Source organism: Pinus tabuliformis, chromosome 4_2 (genome assembly GCF_031772625.1).
Source record: "Pinus tabuliformis cultivar Carrire ecotype Pingquan chromosome 4_2, CPIR1, whole genome shotgun sequence".
NCBI lineage: Eukaryota > Viridiplantae > Streptophyta > Pinopsida > Pinales > Pinaceae > Pinus > Pinus tabuliformis.
In genome coordinates this window covers 621945450-621953435 of record NC_142304.1, presented here as the reverse complement: position 1 = coordinate 621953435, position 7986 = coordinate 621945450, and the positions used below count along the sequence as shown (strand labels likewise).

The following is a 7986-nucleotide window of genomic DNA, read 5'->3' as shown; positions in this document are numbered from 1 at the left end:
CCTTTCTCACAATGAGATCTTGGAAAATTGTTGACGATGATTGATTTTCATATCAAGACAAACTTTGTCACAATGCGACATTGGACCATGGTTGACCATGGTTGATCATGGCTCATTTCCATATTGTGAAAATCCTATGATAAATCCTAAGATAAATATTATACACCAAGGGATATAAACCTTATGATAAATATTATAGACACTAAAATAGCATTAATATTATAAACGAGATTAATTCTAAAACCCTAGGGTATTATAAACCCAATGGAATAATATTAAACCCACAAGAATAATAAACCAGGGATTAATACTAAAATCCTAAGATATTATAAACCCAAGGGAATAAGGATTCTCTATTGTTGTAAATACTCATATAGAGTGTGTATCTTATCTTAACACACAATTGGATGCATTTAGGATCAAATATCATGCACTAATGTTTATAGCATATACTGTGGAAATATTGAGACAATTCATGCTGTCACACTGGTAGGTTTGAAACCAATGTAAATACTAAGCACTTAGAATAAACATTATTTTTAATTTATTTTTGTTTTAAGATATTATTATTCAATATTATAACTAAATGGTCGTATCTGTAATCTTTTAGTCTAGTTCTTATTCACTTCAACAAACATCTATAATCTTTTAGTCTAGTTTTTATTTAGTTCAACAAACGTTCCTTAAAGTTATTTCCTAAAATAAAAACAACCTATCTATCACTTTCATGATATAAGAAATACTTTATTATGATTCAAACATTGTTCCTTTCAAACAAAAGTGGACAATTTGTTTTTTAAACACTCTTTCATAGTGATGGACATTTTACATTTATTTTTATTTTACATTTATTTTTATTTTCACTAAATAATATTTCAAAAATTTAATAGACAAAAACAATGTTTAACTTTACTCATTTGCTAAATTTAAAATTAAATAAAGAAATTTATAATAGTGTAATTTTTATTTCTTTATGATAATTATAACAGTGCGATTCTTATTTTTATTTATGATAAATATAATAGTATTTTACAGTAATGATTTAAAAAAAAAAAAAAAAACTAAATCTTTTAAGTAACTTTAACTTTACATGATAGTTATTATCATCAAAATATTATTTTCTGTATATCTTTATTCAATAATAAAATTAAATAGTGACATTTACAATTTTGTAATTTACTTTTGATTCATTTTAACTGGCTTATTTAGATAATTTTGTTGCCCCTATTTGCTGAAATAACTCTAACATATCTATCTATCACTCTCTACATTAAAAAACACTATAATATGTTATCACTCTCTACATTAAAAAACACTATAATGATTAAACCATGTTCTTGTTTCAAATAAAGGTGAACAATTTTGTTAACAAGGTTCCTTTCAAATAAAAATGAACAATTTTATTTCGTCAGAACACCACTTTTATGATAATAGACACTTTTACACATATTTTTATATCAATTACAAAATATTTCAAAAATAAAATAATATTTATCTTCACTCATAGTTATCAAATTTCCAAAATATTCTAAACTCTGATTTAGTATGCAATCACAGCTACCCATAGATACTCTAAGTTATTATGCAATCAGATTTAATATGCAATCACAGCTTCCAATAGACACTTTGAATTATTATGCAATCACAGTATCCAATAGACACTTTGAATTATTATGCAATCACAGTATCCAATAGACACTTGTAAACGTTCTCTACTGCGACATGTTTGCAGAAGAAGACAAGGAGTTTTGACACAGAAATGCGGGCATTAATATGGTATTTCGATCGAATATCATCTACGACAATTCAGGCATGCCGTGACATTGGTAGGTTTGAAAATGACGTAGATACTGGTAGTGCGCATAGATTGCAAAAAATTAAGTCCATTTTTATATTCTTTCACCTCTGAGGAACTTGATCGTCTTCAAAGTTTCACGGGATTATGTCAACCTCCTCCTACGAAGTCAGAATGAGATCCAACACCAATTCTTCGTCAATGGATAGGATTTTTTCCAAATTAAAAGGCCTAGTCTAACTAGGCGGAGGAATTGCCCAGTTTTCGTTACCGCCCAGAAAAATGTCCGGCTCCGGCCATCAGCGATTCCTTCGCCCTCTGCCACTGTTCCACATTAATTGCTTCTGGGACAGCCCTCCGGCCTGGAAAGGACTCAGCCCTCCTCTGGAAAATACTGACGCGATAGTCATTTGAATTTTGAAAACACCCGCCCAAATTCTAGATATTTTAATTCCTAGTTAGACTACTCCCTCTCAGAATCACAGATATGGGATGTGCAACTGGTACAAACACTATAGTAGATGTCGATTTGTTGTCAAAACACTCACAAATCTTTGTGAGAATGACCATCATTCTAATGCCAGGAGTTCAATGCTAGAGCTCCAGGCTTATTTCTCTGATCTGCCTTCAAATGACTTCAATGGCCTCTTCAATCTGTTGGAACGACCTGGGCATTCTCCATATTTTGTTGCGGGTGTACCTGGATGCTTTTACAATGTTTTGTTTCCTTTATGGAGATCCAGTAACTGACCTATGTTCCCAGCGAGGGCAACTGTGCTCTGCAATGTCCTTACTAAAGTTACCCTCTCCAATACTTTGATCGCATGGTGTAGAGAGCATGATCTCTTGCAATAAAGTTTGAGAGCATGACCTCTTGCAATAAAGTGTTGGAGAGATTAAGTTTAGTAATGAAGTTGAATTGAGCATTTTTTTGAGATCCAGTAATGACCTATCTGCCCAGACAGGCCATAAAAGCTAACATTTACATGGCCAAGATTGAATCCATGTTTAGGGATTTAATTTCCATTTTAACACCCAGGCTATGACCCTTGGACGACTTTGAAGTGATTATTACAAAACACTCCATTACAAACCACATGGACTTCGATTAGATATGTTCCAGTTGCCAAAAACATTATTTCTTTCAATCCGATCTAGCTCTTTCATCTGCATAAGGATTTTTTTTTCCTCTGAGATATTCCTGGCATTGCACTGAACTACCACTTGCAAAAGATTCATGATGAAAAGCAGAACAATTTGGATTGGTAGGATCGCAACTGCAAGCAAAAGCGACAGAAGCGACTCTGCCACTAGACTAGTTTTCATTTGATGAAAGTCTCTGCCATAATATCAGTTAAAGTCTCTGCTTATGCAGTCCCTTACCAGTACAAGAATGTTATGTTGACTAGAATATGTGCACAGAACAACTTTCTAGTGTCATATGAGTGAATAGATATCTAGTCATAGATGCAATATCCCATATGGATGACCACATATGGACTGTCTTCCATTGTTTCCTGGATTAGAAGATAAGAAGAGTTGAAAATTTCAGGGGCTAATTTTTCACAGTTGTCAATTTTACTTTAATTAAATATATAGTGTGCGGCTCTTTATTTACATACTTAAAAATCTATCTGATTTAGCAGGTGGACCTTCAATTCAAGATAGCTCATGGGTCTGTGCAAAGGGTGCTGGTAGAAGAAGCAAAACTGTATGATGCTTCAAAGTGGATTCTAGGAGCTAGTAGGCACAATGCCATAAGGTATGGCATTTCCCAACTCTTTGTGACAAAACAAGGGATGAAGCTTGGAATTTCATAATAAATGGGCCTTGATTCATGATTTTGTTAATTTCAGGTCTTCAATGACATTAGCCAAATATCGTTTTAAGCGATTACCTTGGAGTTCTTCTGTACTGATTGTTGAAATTGGGAAGGTGATCTTTGAGAGATGCAGAATAGAGCATCTATCAGGTATGTCTATTCCTAACAAGGCATACATGAGTGCAAGACAAGGATCCTTGATTGGTTCTTTTCTTAATATTTCAGGTATTCAATGGTATTAGGCAAATATTGTGTTAAGAAATTACCATGTAGTTCTTCTTTACTGATTGTTGAAAATGGGAGAAGGTCATCTTTGAGAGGTGTGGAAGAGAGTATCTATCAGGTATGTCTGTTCCTGACAAAGCATATTTGAGTGCAAGACAAGCACATTGATTGATTTATCGTATGTACTAATAATGAATGTGCTGAGGTTCTTAAGGCTTCATTTAGCCTTGGCTTTCTTCTATGTTCAGTTGCAGAGAAATCTATTTATCCTTGGATAGGATTGTTGAATCGAATATGATCGAGAATTGGAAACAAGAACTGCGAAGCTTTAACTAGTGTTTATCATGTTCTTTGGACAGGAACGTTTTAAATCTCCCGACAGTTATAACTTCAATGGGCATGACAAGATTATCAGTCTAGTTTCTGATCATGATGGTCTTAAAATCTTTCTTGTGAACAAGGTGATGTTTATAAATAATATTGGTCTGAAATGGAAGCGTTGAAAAGGTCATCCCATCCTCTAAAACTGGTTTGCCTCCACTGCCAGTTGGATAACTAGAATTTGTTGGCAGTTACATGAAACATGCGGGTTATGAAATTATATATTCGGCTCTTCTTGTAATATGTAGCCTAGTCTCCAGGAGGGAAAAGTGATTCTCATGCAAAACTTAACGGAAAATGTTCCCAAAGGGGCGAATTCTAGTCTCATTACAGAGAAAGGAGAATCAATACCAAGACTTCCTATTCCACAGTCTGCATCGAAACAAATGTCTGTGGTTGAATGGGCACTACAGTCTCCAAATAGTCATACACAGACAAATGGAGAGCTTCTATTGAAAGAAAAGATTATGCAAAAGGTTTGCAACTATGAACATGACCAATTCAGACAATCTCTAAAGAAGGTGGATTTTGTTGGAGTAAGCAGAATGATTCTCATCGAAAAGAAAATTATTTGGCAAGAGGTTAGAGTGCGTTTGTCGAACTAAAACCTGTAGGCATTTTACGGAGTTGCAATTTGCCACTTGCGGCGTTTCAATAGGTTGCATCTCTAGTTTTCCTCCTGGAGCTTTTAATTTCTGTGCATTTGCTTTGAATGGAAAATGTCCTTTTTGAGCGTTTTTTAATCTAGTGAATCCGCATTGGTTATGTGACATCCTTGTTCTTGGTGGGAATTTTCTTATGGTACAAGAGGATTTCTTCCCGACGGACAATTAGTGGGAGTGAAAATCTTGAATTCTTCAACCAAAACAGAGCAAGTGCTGCTTTTCGAAGTTGAGATTCTTATTCTATTGAAGCACACCCACATCATTATATTTTTTATCATGTAAAAATATCAAGCAGTAGTCATTTTAGCAATTACAACGTCATGTATCGTATGACGGAGTCTTTCATTTTCTATTTTCTGAGATTTGGTTATAGCCCTCTCTATGGAATATGCATATATCCCTCTCCGGCAAGGAGAACCCAATGGCAGTGTTTAAGAAGCTAGAGACGCCAATGTTCTGGACTCTTTCATTTTTTATTTTCTGAGATTTGGTTATAGCCCTCTCAATGGAATATACATATAGCCTGCCACAGAAACTTGTTGTACAGGAGAACAACTGTCTGGTCTGCCCATCATGCAGAAGAAGAGCATGCCACCCAGTGCCATCTCCTGAGCTCTGCGGTTGAAAAAAGTGGTGAGGTCCTTTCCGGATTGCATTGAATAAGCTTTTGCCACATCCTGCCTACCTCCATTAATCCACACTCTCCCCTTATTATATAAGGCCGAATCCTTCATCACAATAGCCCGAGGCACCTGCAATAATGATAATATTACTTGGTTCAAAATTCTGAGCTATGAAAATAATGTAATTAGATAATTTAATTCGGTGTGATAATAATCTGTCAGATATCACCTCTGAAAGCCAATGAAGCGCCATGACAGAGAAGCAGACATGAATGGTCGATCTCGGAAGTAGAATGTTGTAAAAGGATCCAGGTACACCCACAACAAAATATGGAGAATGCCCAGGTCGGTCCAGCAGATTGAAGAGGCCATTGAAGTCATTGGAAGGCAGATCAGAGAAATAAGCCTGGAACTGTAACATTGAACTCCTGGCATTAGAATGATGGTCATTCTCACAAAGATTTGTGAGTGTTTTGACAACAAAATCGACGTCTGCTATGGTGTTTGTACCAATTGCACATCTTAGATCTGTGATTCTGAGAGGGAGTAGTCTAACTAGGAATTAAAATATCTAGAATTTGGGTGGGCGTTTTCAAAATTCAAATGACTATCGCATTAATGTAGGTCCTGGGTTGCGTCAGTATTTTCCGGTGGAGGCTGGAGTCCTTTCCAGGCTGGAGGGCTGTCCTAGAAGCAATTAATGTGGAACGGTGGCAGAGGGTGGTGGAGTTGGCGGAGAGTGGAGGAATTGCCGATGGTCGGAGCTCGAAGTTTTTCCAGGCGGCAACAGAAACCTGGCGATTCCTCCGCCTAGTTAGACTATTCCAATTCAAATACTAAGGACCATCTAGTTCTGCAAACAGAGATTTCCAAAATGCCAAGACTTCCGATATATGTTGGGCGTCATTAGACAATTCCATGTCAGATACCGAAGATGCCTGGGAGGGACGTGAGGGATCCTCTTTACTATTCCATGTCAGATACCGAAGATGCCTGGGAGGGACGTGAGGGATCCTCTTTACTATTATTGTGCAGAGAAGGCGAAGTCCCAGGGATTTTATTCAAGGCATACTTGAAAGCGGAAACCTAGATTTGCTGAGGGGAAAGAGAAAAGGTGGACGGAATGGCAGGCACAGAATCTTGAAAGTTCAATTTAGTGTTGGGCCCTCTCTGGCAATACATTGTAGCGTCGAAGGCTCGGGCGGCCTGCTCGACGGTTTTGTAGGAGCCAAGATAGATCCTGTCCCTGGATCTTGGTATCCGAATTTCTGATATCCACTTCCCCCATTCTCGTAGTCGGATTCCTTAAATTTCCAGTATGTTTGTCTGCTATCTTCGTTAGGTTGACCATGGCCATGGTTTTGTTCCTGCGATGGAGGTATCTCCATATTTGGTAACTCAGAAACTCTATGATAGCTGGGATGAAAATGGTATTTCAACAACGCATCAGTATATTGCAATGTTAGTACAAAAACTGGAGGGTGTGGACAGAGCTGACCGAATGGAAAGGCCATTTAGTATGCAGAAATGAAATACTGTTCCCTCTCTATATATACACCAGTGTTAGCAATTAGTAGAGTCACGAGGAACTAAATTCTCGATGTGCTTTCTGTGGGCTGCTCCCTCTGGGCTAACCTCAAACTACAAGGGCATCCCTCATCCTGATTGCAGATTCGTGCCTCCTACTTACGTGGTCGTTTGGGCCCACTTCTCGGTCTCCGTTTGTTTATATAGACTTGCGTTGACATTCATTATGGGAGTTTGTTTTCTTCGAAAAAATTTTATAGTCAGAGACAGGCTTGGGATCCCTTTTGTCCGTCAAACAATATTTTCATGACGTTTTTGCATTTTCTATGTCTTTTATTTTATGTTCTAAGTAAATTTGTTAATGTCAATCTCTCTAATTAGACAATCACTTTCCAAACTATTTCATAGAGTGCAGAATGCTAACTAAAAACTGCAGCCTCTACCAACAAAAAAAACTACAACCTCTGCTTAGTTAAGACAAATACACCATTTTCACAAATGTTGAGCGCATTGAATACTTTCCATACACACATTGCTAATCCAGAAATTAAATACACACATTGCTAATTGAGAAATGAAATAAATGGATACAAAGGAGTTATCAATTTCTATTGCTTTGAAACAGCAATGTAAGTCTATTCGAGTTTTAGGGTAAGGAAAGCCTTCAACTTGGCCCAATGACTACATTTCAGTTCTGAAATATCATAAACCTAAATCCCATAATAAAAGCTAATTCCTTTTACCTTTAACCAGTCAACACTAGACAGTTATGCCCAAAATTTTCTCTGCAATCCAACATGAAAGAACAATGAATCATTTATGGGGAACTATGAAACAATAATAAAAAATATATCTAACGATAATCAAACATGTATCTAACTACATATTCATGTTATATCTGCGTGAAAGAACAATGAATCATTTATGCGGGATTGTGAAACTGTGAAA

The 7986-nt window shown here is 36.5% G+C and overlaps 1 pseudogene; it reads right to left on the bottom strand.

Moving 5' to 3' along the window:
- Nucleotides 1-5379: 5379 nt before the first annotated feature.
- LOC149170854 (gibberellic acid methyltransferase 2 pseudogene) lies at nucleotides 5380-5932 on the bottom strand (annotated as a pseudogene).
- Between the last annotated feature and the right edge of the window lie 2054 nt (nucleotides 5933-7986).